Genomic DNA, 18,400 nt, shown 5'->3' with positions numbered 1-18,400 from the left:
GATTCAGACAATGATATTTTAGAATTTTTGAGCCAAGGAGGTAGAGATGAGATTTTGAACCTAAAATGATGCTATAATGAAATCAAACATTTGAATACATGAAACAGGCTAAATGTATTTTGCTTTGGGGAGGGACATGAATCTTTGGGGACCAGAAGGCAGGCTATGGCAGGCGGAATTCTAGAAACAACCCCCCCAAGATTTCAGTCCCTGTGGATTTTCAAATATTAAACAAGGTACCGCTTTGAATGGATTTTGGAAATATAATTAAAGAGCCACATCAGCTAAATTAAAATATGCAGATTACTTAGGTGAACCTGATCTAATCAGATAAAAGTCACTAAAAGCAGTGTTCTTCTATTGGTGGCAGAATGGAAGAAGATATCAGAGAGGTTTGAAATATGGGAAGAATTTGGCCTTCAGTAATGAGTTTGAAGATGGAGGGAGTCATAAAAGAATTGAATGTGGACAGTCTCTCAAAATGGAAAGAAAGACCCTCAGCCAATATGCAGTGAGGAACAGTGCTGGGCCTACAACTACCAGGAATGCCGTTCTACCCTCAACCCAAATCCAGAGAACAGTATATCAACCAAAACCTCCCTATGTCCATCCCGATATAGGTCAGCTCAATCAGAGGTAATCCTGATGTGCAGCAGTGTAGGGGGTGAAATTTCAAGACTCTTGACAGAAAGAGAATAATTAATAGACAGTCTGTTGTGTAAAGCCAATTTCCATAGGGACTTCCCTGGAAGTCCAGTGGTTAAGACCTCACCTTCCAATGCAGGGATGTGGTTCAGTCACTGATGAGGGAGCTAAGATTCCATGTGCCTTGTAATTAAAAATAAAAAAAAAAAATAAAAACAATATTGTAACAAATAAAGAGTCTAAAAACAGTCCATGTCAAAATAAAATCTTAAAAAAATTCTGATAGGGAGTTAAAATTTAGGTAGTCTAACTATTACTAACCAGGCTGAAAAGAGCTGATTAAGCCAAGAAACACTGAGCTCTTAATGTGCAAAAATTCCCTTTCACTTAGTAGAGAGTACATTCAACATTGGAAATACAGAATCTACTTTCTTTGCCCAACAGAGTAGAGAGTAATTAAATTTTTACTTTGATAGATTAGTATAGCCAATATCAATTCATGTGTGTTGTTTATAAAAGCGAAAACAAAATTACATGTTAAAATGATTCCTGTATCTAAAAAATAAGAGATACATGTATGCTTCCATGCTAAGTCGCTTCAGTCATGTCCAACTTTTTGCAGTGCTATAGACTGTAGACTGCCAGGGTCCTCTGTCCTTGGGATTCTCCAGGTAAGAATACTGGAGTGGGTTGCCATGCCTTCCTCCAGGGGATCTTCCTGACCCAGAGGTCAAAACTGAGTCTCCTGCATCGCAGGCAGATTCTTTACCACTGTACCACCTGGGAAGCCCAAGAGATGCATAGTAATCTGTAAATAAAATGATTTCAAGTATTTTATCATGTATATTGTTTAATATGTGACTAGAAGCAAATTTCAATAAATTATACTTTAATGAAAAGTTGAGATCCTTGAAAACTGCTCTTACCTTTATTTCCCCATTTCTAAATTGAGCAAAATATTGCATGCCTATGGTGTTATATATAATGTGATAATGGGATAGGTTGTGGTTTATGAAGAGATTGTAAAACCCATGAAAAGTTGCCCACAGCCAAAAGGAAATTAGGCCAAGCATAAAAAGTATATAGCTGGTGGGAAATAAGAATTTTAATAAAATTGAAAATATAACCCATCTCCCTTTCTTATACTTCTTCAGGCTACCAAGGTTCTTTCTCAGCCTTGTTTCATTGCTATAACATTGATAAGTTTAAAGAAAGCAGATAAAAGTTTTGAAAGCTGGCAAAATAGTTTTGGATGTGAAACCATCTGACAGCTGATATAGAAGAGTTAGTTCATTGATAGCATTAAACGCAGTTGTCATGTGGATGATCTAATAAAAAAATGTAACGAAAAATGGGTAATATTTTACATGTGTTAGGAGAAATTAATAATTAAATTATAGATACAGAAAATAATTTTGAGACATCTAATCCAGCTTCTCAACTCAGTCAAGAAAACAGCATTAAATAGTACAGTAGACATGAAAAGTCTGAAATTTGAGCCTGTCTCTCCTTATCCCATCTATTATACTTTATTCTGCCAGATAGAAATAATGTGTAAATAAAAGAAAAAAAATAATTTGTCCTAAAAGGAAAAAAAATTAATCTAATAGCAATATTTGGCTTTTTAGATTATTGGTATTACCAGAATTACCATCAAAATCAGGTAAAAAAAATGCCAGCACTTCCAGATGAGTTACCTTTGTTCCTATGTTTAATAAAACAATGCAGAAATTAATATAATTAGTAAAGGGAAACTCCAGCTATATCTGAATCTATCCAAATTTATGACAAATAGCTTAGCCTCTCTCTAGTCTCAATTCATAATGAAATTTCTTTCTGCAGAGTTCAGTCCTCTTTGGTGATTTCACGATCCTGTAGTAGTACTGACAGCTGGAAGCTTTCAAGACATCTACAAGACAGGAGAGGTGAGTGAGGTCCTCAAAGCCAACTGTGTTCCTAGAACAGAAGCTCTATTTTCACGACACCTATGTACTTACCACGACAGAGGATGGGATGGTTGGATGGCATCACTGACTCAATAGACATGAGTTTGAGCAAGCTCCGGGAGTTGGTGATGGACAGGGAAGCCTGGCTTGCTGCAATCCATGGGGCCACAAATAGTCAGACAAGACTGAGTGACTGAACTGATGTGCATACATATGCAAATACTGACACATCCCTCAAGAGCTCTGAAATGCATTCATTTTTGAAACTTAACTTCAGATGGGTTTACGACAAGAAGAATCCTAATCTGTGGATTAATTTCTGTGCCTACAACTGCTTTTCCCTTCCTAAGATTTCCCTATGCCTTGGTGGAAGACAATGAGGTCACAGATCAACAATATCCTATTGATGGCTGGCTTCATTCAATCACTTCTAAGAATTAGGCTTTGCTCACATGTAGGATAGCTGAATCCTTGGATAGGCTGGAAATACAAACTGAATAAATAACATGATGTCTTCTTTCATGCACAGGGTAATCTGCACAGGTACAAAGGATAGAACTGATGGAAATATATCTCATTGTATTCATCACTGAGCTAATTTCTAAAGACTGCAAAACAAAAGGAATAATATACTCTATTGGAAAAATTACAAAGATAGTGAGCGCTAATTCTAAGGTCTTCCACGGGGGCTAAAGGGAAAATTGAAATATCTAAGTAAAAAAAAAAAAAAAAAAAAAAAACCCTTTCTTATGAACATTTTTGCTTTGTGCTGTGGGGTAAACTCAATTATTCAAATAGGGCTAAAAATATATGAAAGCATCATATGCTATTTCGTGACTATATGTGCCCAGTCACTTCAGTCATGTCCAATTCTTTTGCAACCCCATGGACTTTAGCTTGCCAGGCTCCTCTGCCCATGGAATTTTCCAGGCAAGAATACTGGAGTTGGTTGCCATTTCCTACTCCAGGGAACCTTCTCAACCCAGGGATCAAATTGGTGTCTTTTGGGTCTTGTGCATTAGCAGACAGATTCTTTACCACTATTTTGTGACTGGGGGTTCATAAAAAGCATTAGTTTTCAATGAAACAGGAATGTTCTTTGGCCTGTCCTCTTTAATCCACTCTGTTCAATGTGGGACTAAGTGTCTCACATCTGTATGAACCAGCCTGCACCAACAAGTATGCTTAAAAATGTTGAAGGCAGCCTTCCCAGAATGGTGATGTTGTCCATGTATACCTAAATTTTCACATCTCAGAAAATAAATCATGAATCCTAGAGAAAAATGAAACTTTCTTCAAAGTGGTTGAAGCTTTTAAATTGGATGTATGAAGTTAAGAGTCCTGTGGAAATTTCTATTCTGATGCTGGGACTTTAATTCCACAAGGAAAGCATGTGAGAAGAGAAGATGGGTAAGTAGGGGATAGAACGGACTACCTGGAACCACAATATGGCCTGGAGCCCATGAGGACTTGACACCTGAGTCAGTTTATTGATGTCTAATCTTGAGAGTATGGGAGTCCTGCAGAATATTTTTTATAGCTTTAGGGAAGTATAAGTGACATAAAATTAACTGCATATGAATATATATCAGACCAGATCAGTCAGTCAGTCGTGTCCTACTCTTTGCGACCCCATGAATTGCAGCACCCCAGGCCTCCCTGTCCGTCACCAACTCCCAGAGTTCACTCAGACTCACGTTCATCGAGTCAGTGATGCCATCCAGCCATCTCATCCTCTGTCGTCCCCTTCTCCTCTTGCCCCCAATCCTTCCCAGCATCAGAGTCTTTTCCAATGAGTCAACTCTTCGCATGAGGTGGCCAAAGTACTGGAGTTTCAGCTTTAGCATCATTCCTTCCAAAGAAATCCCAGGGCTGATCTCCTTCAGAATGGACTGGTTGGATCTCCTTGCAGTCCAAGGGACTCTCGAGAGTCTTCTCCAACACTACGGTTCAAAAGCATCAATTCTTCAGCCTTCTTCACAGTCCAACTCTCATATCCATACATGACCACAGGAAAAACCATAGCCTTGACTATACAGACCTTTGTTGGCAAAGTAATGTCTCTGCTTTTGAATATGCTATCTAGGTTGGTCATAATTTTCCTCAGGAGTAAGCGTCTTTTAATTTCATGGCAGCAGTCACCATCTGTAGTGATTTTGGAGCCCAGAAAAATAAAGTCTGACACTGTTTCCCCATCTATTTCCCATGAAGTGATGGGACCGGATGCCATGATCTTAGTTTTCTGAATGTTGAGCTTTAAGCCAACTTTTTCACTATCCACTTTCACTTTCATCAAGAGGCTTTTTAGTTCCTCTTCACTTTCTGCCATAAGGGCGGTGTCATCTGCATATCTGAGGTTATTGATATTTCTCCCGGCAAATCTTGATTCCAGCTTGTGTTTCTTCCAGTCCAGCATTTCTCATTATGTACTCTGCATAGAAGTTAAATAAGCAGGGTGACAATAGACAGCCTTGACATCCTCCTTTTCCTATTTGGAACCAGTCTGTTGTTCCATGTCCAGTTCTAACTGTTGCTTCCTGACCTGCATACAAATTTCCCAAGAGGCAGATCAGGTGGTCTGGTATTCCCATCTCTTTCAGAATTTTCCACAGTTTATTGTGATCCACACAGTCAAAGGCTTTGGCATAGTCAATAAAGCAGAAATAGATGTTTTTCTGGAACTCTCTTGCTTTTTCCACGATCCAGCGGATGTTGGCAATTTGATCTCTGGTTCCTCTGCCTTTTCTAAAACCAGCTTGAACATCAGGAAGTTCATGGTTCACGTATTGCTGAAGCCTGGCTTGGAGAATTTTCAGCATTACTTTACTAGCCTGTGAGATGAGTGCAATTGTGCGGTAGTTTGAGCACTTCTTGGCATTGCCTTTCTTTGGGATTGGAATGAAAACTGACTTGTTCCAGTCTTGTGGCCACTGCTGAGTTTTCCAAATTTGCTGGCATATTTAGTGCAGCACTTTCACAGCATCATCTTTCAGGATTTGGAATAGCTCAACTGGAATTCTGTCACCTCCACTAGCTTTGTTCGTAGTGAGGCTTTCTAAGGCCCTCTTGACTTCACATTCCAGGATGTCTGGCTTAGGTGAGTGATCACACCATCATGATTATCTGGGTCGTGAAGATCTTTTTTGTACAGTTCTTCTGTGTATTCTTGCCATCTGTTCTTAATATCTTCTGCTTCTGTTAGGTCCATACCATTTCTGTTCTTTATTGAGCCCATCTTTGCATGAAATGTTCCTTTGGTATCTCTGATTTTCTTGAAAAGATCTCTAGTCTTTCCCATTCTGTTGTTTTCCTCTATCTCTTTGCATTGATCGCTGAATATATATATAAACAGTCAATTATAATCAGATAAGGCAATGGCAACCCACTCCAGTACTCTTGCCTGGAAAATGCCACAGACGGAGGAGCCTTGTAGGCTGCAGTCCATGGGGTCATGAAGAGTCGGACATGACTGAGCAGCTTCACTTTCACTTTTCACTTTCAACATTGGAGAAGGAAATGACAACCCACTTCAGTGTTCTTGCCTGGAGAATCCCAGGGACAGGGGAGCCTGGTGGGCTGCCATCTGTGGGGTTGCACAGACTCAGACATGACTGAAGCGACTTAGCAACAGCAGCAGCAGTCAATTATAATAGCAGTTAATTGCATATAAACATATAAAGTGTATTGTTGTATCAGTTTCCACACATACATACACAGTGAATCATCATGGCAATCAAGATAATTACAATATCCACCACCCCTTAGCATTCACATGCCCACCTTTTAACTGTTCCTCATGCCTCTCTCTACCCTTAACTCCCATCCCAAGGCAACTTCTAATCTGTTTTATGTCTCTTTATAGATTACTTTAAATTTTCTAGAGTTTTATGTAAGCAAAATCATGGAGTGTGTATTTTCTTTTGTCCGGCTTTTTCCCAGCCTAATTATCCTCAATTCATTCATGACCTTGTATATAATCAAAGTTCATTCTTTTTTATGGTTGAACAGTATACTATGCAAGAGTATTACAATTTACTTAATAACTTATTTATTGACGGACTTTTGGGTCATTTTCAGTTTTCAGCTAAAACAAAAAAAATTATGAACATTTATACACATATCTTTGTGCGAAAATACACTTTCATCCCTCAGTGGTAAATATCTAGAAGTGAAATAGCCAAGTCCTGTCATAGTTATGTGTATAAGTGATTTTTCCAAAAATCACTATGCCTTTTTACATTCCAATAGCAGAAAGTGAAGAACAAAAGAGCCTCTTGAAGAAAGTGAAAGAGGAGAGTGAAAAAGTTGGCTTAAAGCTCAACATTCAGAAAACGAAGATCATGGCATTTGGTCCCATCACTTCATGGGAAATAGATGGGGAAACAGTGGCAGACTTTATTTTTTTGGGCTCCACCATCACTGCAGATGGTGACTGCAGCCATGAAATTAAAAGACGCTTACTCCTTGGAAGGAAAGTTATGACTAACCTAGATAGTATACATAAAAGCAGAGACATTACTTTACCAACAAAGGTCCATCTAGTCAAGGCTATGGTGTTCCCAGTAGTCATGTATGGATGTGAGAGTTGGACTACAAAGAAAGCTGAGCACCCAAGAATTAATGCTTTTGAACTGTGGTGTTGGAGAGACTCTTGAGAGTCCCTTGGACTGCAAGGAGATCCAACCAGTCCATCCTAAAGGAGATCAGTCCTGGGTGTTCATTGGAAGGACTGATGTTGAAAGTGAACTCCAATACTTTGGCCACCTTATGTGAAGAGTTGATTCATTGGAAAAGACCCTGATGCTGGGAAGGAATTGGGTCAGGAGGAGAAGGGGATGACAGAGGATGAGATGGCTGGATGGCATCACCAACTCGATGGACATGGGTTTGGGTGGACTCCGGGAGTTGGTGATGGATAGGGAGGCCTGGCGTGCTGCGATTCATGGGGTCCCAAAGTGTCGGACACGACTGAGCAACTGAACTGAACTGGGGCAATATACTTCTGAGTACTCTTCCCAAAGTTCTTTAATTACAAAACTGCAATCCTGCTAATGATGGAAGCAAGAACTTTTCTCACCCCTTGTGACCTCTGTAAATATTTCCCTTTAGTCTTCTACTTGATCCTTTCCCAGCCTCAGTTACTTGTCTCACATGCATTTATCAGTCCTTAGCTAAAGATTTGAAAGAAAACCTTCTCAAATATTCAGATCCACATACTTCCTCTCTCTCTCAGTTGGGTTTGCTTTGCAAATTTTAATTACTTTAATTTGCCCCCATTTCTTCATTTAGCCAGTCCAATAGGATCCAGTTAACTGAGCCAATGAGAGAGCATACCTCATCCACCACCCCCAACTCCTGCCTTAGAGATCACAGTCTTGCCCTGTTTGATGTCTAAAGTCTGAAACTTTTAATGTTCATCACAGCACTGTTTATAATAGCCAGGACATGGAAGCAATCTAGATGTCCATCAGCAGATGAATGGATAAGAAAGCTGTGGTACATATACACAATGGAGTATTACTCAGCCATTAAAAAGAATACATTTGAATCAGTTCTAATGAGGTGGATGAAACTGGAGCCTATTATACAGAGTGAAGTAAGCCAGAAATAAAAACACCAATACAGTATACTAACACATATATATGGAATTTAGAAAGATGGTAACGACAACTCTGTATGTGAGACAGCAAAAGAGACACAGATGTATTAAACAGTCTTCTGGACTCTGTGGGAGAGGAAGGGGGGGATGATTTGGGAGAATGGCATTAAAACACATATAATATTATATAAGAAATGAATCGCCAGTCCAGGTTTGATGCAGGATACAGAAGCTTGGGGCTGATGCACTGGGATGACCCAGAGGAATGGTACGGAGAGGGAGGTGGGAGGGGGGTTCAGGATGCGGAACATGTGTACCCCCGTGGCAGATGCATGTTGATGTATGGCAAAACCAATACAATATTGTAAAGTAAAAAAATATATATATATATATATATAAATAAATAAAGTCTGAAAATTATTGTTTTGTATATTTTGTCTGATTTTTAATCTTTTCAGGTAAAAGGTAAGCCTGTTCCTGTTACTTAATCTTCCAAAGATTATTTTAACACCTTCATTTTTGTATCATTGCAAAGGGGCATTATGTTTAAAAATAGAATATCTAAATTCACATTCTAATTGGATTTTGACTGGCAGTGTCCCGTCCATTGCTTTTTTTTTTTTTTAACAAACTGTATCAACTTTGGCAAGTAACTTGATAAATCACTATAAAACTTTCTACTTTTATAAAGCAGAGAGGGTTATTTATGCTCTACTTATTTACCAGATATTGGGTAGAGGGTGGGAGACAAATACTATTTAGTGGACAAACAGCAGATTATGAGAAATTGGCTTGTAATCTCACAGCTGAGTTTTCCTTTCCAAATCTAGTGCTGTTTCCATAATTGTCTACTTTACTGAGTATACCATTTAGATATGGATTCTTGTTAATAAAATATTCTAAATGCTATTGTAATTTTTCATATATTCTGTTGTCTTTTCAATAACTTTTGGAAAATGTGAGCCAATTTTTACCAATGCAATGATAAGGAGAACTTACCTTTAAAAAAAGAACACATCCTGGATTTAGGATTAGAAATGACATTACATAGGATGTCCTGGGGAAATATGTGGATTGCATTTTTTAAAAATACTTTCTATGCCCTCTCACCTCTAACGATATTTTGCCAGCATGTCTTTCTCAGTATCCTCCTATCTACTCCTGCTCTCCCTGTGAAAATTAATTTAAGGAAAAGTTATGAAAAACTTATATTATGGAAGATAAGTCATTCCAGGAGATAATATGGAGGTTTTGTTTGTTTAGTTTTGGTTTCCTTTCATTTGTTTGTCTGTTTTCATTTGGAGTTAAAAAAGATAACATGGCCTGTTTTTTAGGTTAGTTCAGAGAAGTCATGTTTGAAGCAAATGAACTGAAATACTGCATCTAATCTTGATTCTTCTATTATTCTGAGTGAAGATTTGATGATGGGAATTTAACAGCTATCAAGGGATTATTCTGGTTAGAAATTATACAAAATTTCACTGAAATTTGAAATTCTGAGGCGTGCAAAACCCAGGACTGGGAGTGAGGAAGGAACTTGAGACCTGTTTCCCACTCAAAGCCCCAAAGTTCCCTTTATAGCCTGGGACAGAATTTTCTCTGGATGTAGTTTTCTCACTTGCAAAAACAAAAATAGCTAAAAATCCAGGTATTATCCACAGCATTAAGCACAGAGAGTCCATGCTGAGTTAGCTCAATATATGTTTATGAATTGAAGCATGTTATTCAGTGTAACAAAACTCTCCAGAGGAGTAAGCAACCTCATTCTACTTATAAACTTTCACCAATTTTCAAAAATCAAGTGTCTTGAACAAAATGAATGTAAACAGTTTTCATTTGTTTCTCTTTACTTTGAGTTTTTGGAAAGGCTGACTCAAGGAGTAAAACGAGTAAAAAGAATGTATTAAAGTTAGTTAATTAAAGTCTCAGTTCAGTTCAGTCGTGTCCGACTCTTCGCAACCCCATGAACTGCAGCATGCCAGGCCTCCCTGTCCATCATTAAAGTCTAGACCAAAGTAATTAGTTTGGAAATGCTAAGCTATTTCCACCAAAGTCATAACAATAACTTCTGGCTACTAAGACTTTAGAAGATCCCCTGATTTTTTTTTTTTTTTTAATTTCAGATAAGAGAAAGTTTACAGCTGAGTCAATCTTAGTTTTAACCTAGCAAGAAAACTCCTTAAACCAAAGTTTCTAAAGAAATTATTTAGGCCAAAACTTCCAAAACTATGTTGAACAATAATGGTGAAAGTGGGCACCCTTGTCTTGTTCCTGACTTTAGAGGAAATGCTTTCAATTTTTCACCATTGAGGATAATGTTTGCTGTGGGTTTGTCATATATAGCTTTTATTATGTTGAGGTATGTTCCTTCTATTCCTGCTTTCTGGAGAGTTTTTATCATAAATGGGTGTTGAATTTTGTCAAAGGCTTTCTCTGCATCTACAGAGATAATCATATGGTTTTTATTTTTCAATTTGTTACTGTGGTGTATTACATTGATTGATTTGCGGATATTGAAGAATCCTTGCATCCCTGGGATAAAGCCCACTTGGTCATGATGTATGCTCTTTTTAATGTGTTGTTGGATTCTGATTGCTAGAATTTTGTGAAGGATTTTTGCATCTATGTTCATCAGTGATATTGGCCTGTAGTTTTCTTTTTTTGTGGGATCTTTGTCAGGTTTTGGTATTAGGGTGATGGTGGCCTCATAGAATGAGTTTGGAAGTTTACCTTCCTCTGCAATTTTCTGGAAGAGTTTGAGCAGGATAGGTGTTAGCTCTTCTCTAAATTTTTGGTAGAATTCAGCTGTGAAGCTGTCTGGACCTGGGCTTTTGTTTGCTGGAAGATTTTTGATTACAGTTTCAATTTCCATGCTTGTGATGGGTCTGTTAAGATTTTCTATTTCTTCCTGGTCGAGTTTTGGAAAGTTGTACTTTTCTAAGAATTTGTCCATTTCTTCCACGTTGTCCATTTTATTGGCATATAATTGTTGATAGTAGTCTCTTATGATCCTTTGTATTTCTGTGTTGTCTGTTGTAATCTCTCCATTTTCATTTCTAATTTTATTGATTTGATTTTTCTCCCTTTGTTTCTTGATGAGTCTGGCTAATGGTTTGTCAATTTTATTTATCCTTTCAAAGAACCAGCTTTTGGTTTTGTTGATTTTTGCTATGGTCTCTTTTGTTTCTTTTGCATTTATTTCTGCTCTAATTTTTAAGATTTCTTTCCTTCTACTAATCCTGGGGTGGAAGTTTTGGCCACAGCAATCAGAGCAGAAAAAGAAATAAAAGGAATCCAAATTGGAAAAGAAGAAGTAAAACTCTCACTATTTGCAGATGACATGATCCTCTACATAGAAAACCATAAAGACTCCACCAGAAAATTACTAGAACTAATCAATGACTATAGTAAAGTTGCAGGATATAAAATCAACACACAGAAATCCCTTGCATTCCTATACACTAATAATGAGAAAACAGAAAGAGAAATTAAGGAAACAATTCCATTCACCATTGCAACGGAAAGAATAAAATACTTAGGAATATATCTACCTAAAGAAACTAAAGACCTATATATAGAAAACTATAAAACACTGGTGAAAGAAATCAAAGAGTACACTAATAGATGGAGGAATATACCATGTTCATGGATTGGAAGAATCAATATAGTGAAAATGAGTATACTACCCAAAGCAATTTATAGATTCAATGCAATCCCTATCAAGCTACCAACAGTATTCTTCACAGAGCTAGAACAAATAATTTCACAATTTGTATGGAAATACAAAAAACCTCGAATAGCCAAAGCGATCCTGAGAAAGAAGAATGGAACTGGAGGAATCAACCTACCTGACTTCAGGCTCTACTACAAAGCCACAGTTATCAAGACAGTATGGTACTGGCACAAAGACAGAAATATTGATCAATGGAACAAAATAGAAAGCCCAGAGATAAATCCACGCACATATGGACACCTTATCTTTGACAAAGGAGGCAAGAATATACAATGGATTAAAGACAATCTCTTTAACAAGTGGTGCTGGGAAAACTGGTCAACCACTTGTAAAAGAATGAAACTAGAACACTTTCTAACACCATACACAAAAATAAACTCAAAATGGATTAAAGATCTAAATGTAAGACCAGAAACTATAAAACTCCTAGAGGAGAACCTAGGCAAAACACTCTCTGACATACATCACAGCAGGATCCTCTATGACCCACCTCCCAGAATATTGGAAATAAAAGCATAAATAAACAAATGGGACCTAATTAACCTTAAAAGCTTCTGCACATCAAAGGAAACTATTAGCAAGGTGAAAAGACAGCCTTCAGAATGGGAGAAAATAATAGCAAATGAAGCAACTGACAAATAACTAATCTCAAAAATATACAAGCAACTCCTACAGCTCAACTCCAGAAAAATAAATAACCCAATCAAAAAATGGGCCAAAGAACTAAATAGACATTTCTCCAAAGAAGACATACAGATGGCTGACAAACACATGAAAAGGTGCTCAACATCACTCATTATCAGAGAAATGCAAATCAAAACCACAATGAGGTACCATCTCACACCAGTCAGAATGGCTGCGATCCAAAAGTCTACAAATAATAAATGTTGGAGAGGGTGTGGAGAAAAGGGAACCCTCTTACACTGTTGGTGGGAATGCAACTAGTACAGCCACTATGGAGAACAGTGTGGAGATTCCTTAAAAAACTGGAAATAGAACTGCCTTATGATCCATCAATCCCACTGCTGGGCATACACACTGAGGAAACCAGAAGGGAAAGAGACACATGTACCCCAATGTTCATCGCAGCACTGTTTATAATAGCCAGGACATGGAAGCAACCTAGATGTCCATCAGCAGATGAATGGATAAGAAAGCAGTGGTACATATACACAATGGAGTATTACTCAGCCATTAAAAAGAATACATTTGAATCAGTTCTAATGAGGTGGATGAAACTGGAGCCTATTATACAGAGTGAGGTAAGCCAGAAGGAAAAACACCAATACAGTATACTAACGCATATATATGGAATTTAGAAAGATGGTAACAATAACCCTGCATACGAGACAGCAAAAGAGACAGTGATGTATAGAACAGTCTTATGGACTCCGAGGGAGAGGAAGAGGGTGGGAAGATTTGGGAGAATAGCATTGAAACATGTAAAATATCATGTATGAAACGAGATGCCAGTCCAGGTTCGATGCACGATACTGGATGCTTGGGGCTAGTGCACTGGGACGACCCAGAGGGATGGTATGGGAGGGAGGAGGGAGGAGGGTTCAGGATGCGGAACACATGTATACCTGTGGTGGATTCATTTTGATATTTGGCAAAACTAATACAATTATGTAAAGTTTAAAAATAAAATAAAATTAAAAATAAATAAATAAAAAATAAAGTATAAATCTAAAAACTGAAAAAAAAATAAATAAAATAAAAAATATTGCTAAGACTGATGTCAAAAAAAAAAATTATTTAGGAAAGTAAATGAAGTTGATATCTTAGGGTAAAACTATACTATTTTAGGCTGAGTTTAATTAGGCAACAAACTAAATTAGTGATTTCTTTTTGATGACATTCTAATTTGCTTTTTTGAAAAATTAAATTTATTTATTTTTAATTGGAGGATAAATGTTCTACAATACAGTGCTGGTTTCTGCCATACATCAACATGAACCAGCCAGAGGTATACACAGGTCCCCTCCCAAGTGAACCTCCATCCCACCCCATCCCACCCCTCTTCATTGTCACAGAGCTCCAGATTTACGCTCCCTGCATCACACAGCAAATTCCCACTGGCTATCCATTTTACATATGGTAAGTATATATTTTAATGCTACTCTTCCAATTTGTCCCCACTGTGTCCACAAGTCTCTTCTCTATGTCTGAGTCTCTATTGCTGTTTTGCAGATAAGTTAATCAGTTCTAATGAGGTGAATGAACCTAGAGCCTATTATACAGAGTGAAGTAAGCCAAAAAGAGAAAAACAAACATCATATATTAACACATACATCTATAGAATCTAGAAAGATGGTACTGATGACTCTAGTTTACTTTTTAATGCCTGAGAATAAATCTATGTATATCTTCAAAAGAAAATGTGATACATTTGAGGACTAGTAAACACTTTTATCGGAGAAGGCAATGGCACCCCACTCCAGTACTTTTGCCTAGAAAATCCCATGGATGGAGGAGCCTGGTAGGCTGCAGTCCATGGGGTCGCTAGAGTCGGACACGACTGAGCGACTTCACTTTCACTTTTCACTTTCATGCATTGGAGAAGGAAATGGCGACCCACTCCAGTGTTCTTGCGTGGAGAATCCCAGCGATGGGAAGCCTGGTGGGCTGCCCTCTCTGGGGTCGCACAGAGTCGGACACGACTGAAGCGACGCAGCAGCAGCAAACACTTTCATATATTTAATGCCTTTTCTGCTAATACTTCAATCAATGGTCAGTGATAAACTAATTGCTAACTTGTTGCTAGATGGTCATTAAAAACCATGTAAGAAGGCATCAAGGATACTCTATAGACTTTGTGAATTAAGTCTGTCATTTGTGTGTGTGTGCATTTTATTTCATTTCTCCTTTTAAAACATTTCTGTCAAGCTATCAATCCCACATAGAATTCTAATTTTTGGTAGGTATGGAGCCCCCAAAATCTGGCATAATTAATTCATCACAAGTTTTCTAATAAACAATGTGAGAGACATTTTTGTTACTGTATTCAGTTCAGTTCAGTCACTCAGTTGTGTCCGACTCTTTGCGACTCCATGAATCGCAGCAGGCCAGGCCTCCCTGTCCATCGTCAACTCCCGGAGTTCACTCAAACCCACGTCCATTGAGTCGGTGATGCCATCCAGCCATCTCATCCTCTGTCATCCCCTTCTCCTCCTGCCCCCAACAGCCCCCCCACCCCCACCCCCACCCCCGCCCTGCCAGCATCAGAGTCTTTTCCAATGAGTCAACTCTTTGCATGAGGTGGCCAAAGTACTGGAGTTGCAGCTTTAGCATCATTCCTTCTGAAGAACACACAGGACTGATCTCCTTTGGGATGGACTGGTTGGATCTCCTTGCAGTCCAAGGGACTCTCAAGAGTCTTCTCCAACACCACAGTTCAAAAGCATCAATTCTTTGGCACTCAGCTTTCTTCGTAGTCCAACTCTCATATCCATACATGACCACTGGAAAAACCATAGCCTTGACTAGACAGACCTTTGTTGGCAAAGTAATGTCTCTGCTTTTTAATATGCTATCTAGGTTAATTCAAGCTAAATCTTTTTAAAGCTATACTGACATTTGTTGATTATGCTTAGAAGTCTCCAGGACTGGGAAAAATAAAATCCAAAACTTGTTAGAGGAAAATACATTCTTTGAGATTTACCCTAGCCACAGGAAAAAAGTGGTGCTTAATATTCTTTTTCACCCTACTCCTTAGACTGTGGTGCTTAATCTTTAATGTGTATAAGAATCACCTTAGCTCCTTTGGAAAAATGTTCATCAGTCCCAACATATGTGATATGCCTGCTTCTCTTAGGAATTTTCCTAACTCAATACCTATTTCCATCTATCCAGTGGGAAAAGTTTCCTCTTATGTATATTATTGGGAACAGTGTTTCTCTCAGCAGATTCTATTCAATGGAAATGATTTATTCATATTTACAATAAGGAAAAGATCCTGTTGCTGAGAAAGATTGAAGAAAGAAGAAAGGGGCAACTGGTTGAGATGAGATGGTTGGGTGGCATCACCAACTCAATGGACATGAAATTGAGCAAACTCTGGGAGATAGTGGAGGACAGATGAGCCTGGCATGCTGCAGGCCATCGGGTGGCAAAGAATCAGAAGTGACTTAGCAACTGAACAACAACAAAATGATAAGACAAAAGCAGCCAGAATTAATAAATAAATTACACTGTGTGGAAAATTTCTGAGCCATAATTTTCCCAACTGAAAACGCCAAGAATAGGCTATGTTAGAACACGGTTGCCAGCATCAGTGATCATGGTGTCCTCGTTTTGCTAAGACTGCCCTTCAGGCTGATGGGTGTGGGACTTGAGGGTCAAAGACATTCTCTCACAGCCTTCTAAGTCCATTTTCATTCATTATTTCACTCTTCTGTCATGCTCACACATTCAATCATTTAGTAACTCATTTGCTCAAAACAAATATATTGTGTATTTACAATGTGGCTGGCCCTGTGCTGAGTAGAGAGGATGCAACCTTGTTCAATACCTGTTTGACTGACCTCATATACCTTAATATTCAGCCCCACTCTTTCAAATATAGAAGGCAAAGCCATTGAGTAGTTCAATGATTATTTTGCATAAATGTATGTTTTTAATTAACCTGATTCTCTAGGCATGATAGGAGGCTTAGTCTTTAGTGATGGCTAAACTATTGTTCTTTCCCTCAGACTATCACAGTGTTAAATGCAGGTAGAGAAGAAAGGAGGGGATGACTGACCCTGAAGAAATTATGATATTAATTCTTTAACATCTCAACATAAATACCTAAATTTCTCCTCAATTTCTCCAAAAGAACATGTTGAGATTTTTATTTGATTGCCTTAAAATTGGAATTGCATTAAATCTAGCAATTTGCAGGAAAATGACATTGTAACAACATTAAGTCATCTGATCTACAAGTAGGGGATATCTGTTACCTATTTCTTTATATCTTATTTAATTTCTCTTATCAGTGAATTGTTTTTCAGGGCACAGGCACTTTGTTTGTCAAGATGAATCCTTAACTACGGCTTATCTTTGAAGTCTTGTGACTTCAAACTGTATCGGTCACCAACACAAAAGAATTTTCTAATACTGTTTAATGGGTTCACCCCAAAGTTCAAATGGTGAAGTCATACCCTGAATGTAACCTTATTTGGAGATAGGGTCTCTACAGAGGTAACCAGATCCCAGTGATGTATTTAGGGGACTCTCTAATCCAATAAATACTAAATATTGATAACCGTTTAAAAAGGGGAAATTTGGAGAGAGAGATGCACAGGAAGAATACCATGACACCGTGGAGGCAAAGGTCAGAGTGATGCTTCTACAAGCCAAGATACACCAAAGATTGCCGGCAAAAGAACAAAAGTGAGGGGATAAGCAAGGAATGGGGTTTGCTCATAGACCTCCTGTGCATGCTTAGTAATTCTGCTGACACTTTGATCTCAGACCTCCAGCCTCCTGAACTGTGAGGCAGCGCATTTCTGTCCTGTAAGCCGCTCAGTGTGTGGTACTTTGTTATGGCAACCCCAGAAAACTTACCCAAATGCTATATGGCTTCCCACTTCAGTATTCTGGCCTGGAGAATCCCATGGACAAGGAGCTTGGCAGGCTACGGTCCACAGGGTTGCAGACCGCCGGACATGACTGAAGAGATTTAGCAGGCACGCACAAGGTTCAGAATAACCTGGATTTTGTTTAAAGACTGGAAATAATTAATCTCCCTTTTTAGATCACAGATTAAGCCAAAGTCTCATCTATTTCTAAATAAATGAAGACTCCATCAATTCCTTCAGACCACAACACACATGAGGGAGCACATTGAAAATAAGGCTGGCCCCAGTCACTCTGGGCTCTGAAAGGACCAACCAGAGCTGTCCAGCCCTGAATCTTGCCTCACCCATGCAACGCACAGGGTTCTTTCTGTGCATCAGCTGCTCTTTTGTTCATATGACATGTTTGTAAGTTGTACTAACTCATTCAAGGCTCTAGTGTATCATTTAGAGTAAATCACCAGTTTGGAATCGGTTAAGAATAGCCCTCGGAGAAGGCAATGGCACCCCACTCCACTACTCTTGCCTGGAAATTCCCATGGACGGAGGAGGCTGGTGGGCTGCAGTCCATGGGGTCGCTAAGAGTCAGACACGACTGGGCGACTTCAATTTCACTTTTCACTTTCATGCATTGGAGAAGGAAATGGCAACCCACTCCAGTGTTCTTGCCTGGAGAATCCCAGGGACGGGGAGACTGGTGGGCTGCCGTCTATGGGGTTGCACAGAGTCAGACACGACTGAAGCAACTTAACAGCAGCAGCAGCAGCAGCAGCAAGAATAGCCCTAAATTATACTAAATACCCTAACGGCCTGAAAGAGTTAACGTAGCTTTCAAAATAGCTTTCCTTCCTTCCTTCACATTCTTCCACATTTTTCTACACAATCTGCCACATTCCAGACAATTCCTGCCTGCTCA

This window comes from Bos taurus, chromosome 4, assembly GCF_002263795.3.
Source record: "Bos taurus isolate L1 Dominette 01449 registration number 42190680 breed Hereford chromosome 4, ARS-UCD2.0, whole genome shotgun sequence".
NCBI lineage: Eukaryota > Metazoa > Chordata > Mammalia > Artiodactyla > Bovidae > Bos > Bos taurus.
Note: the sequence above shows the minus strand (reverse complement) of the source record.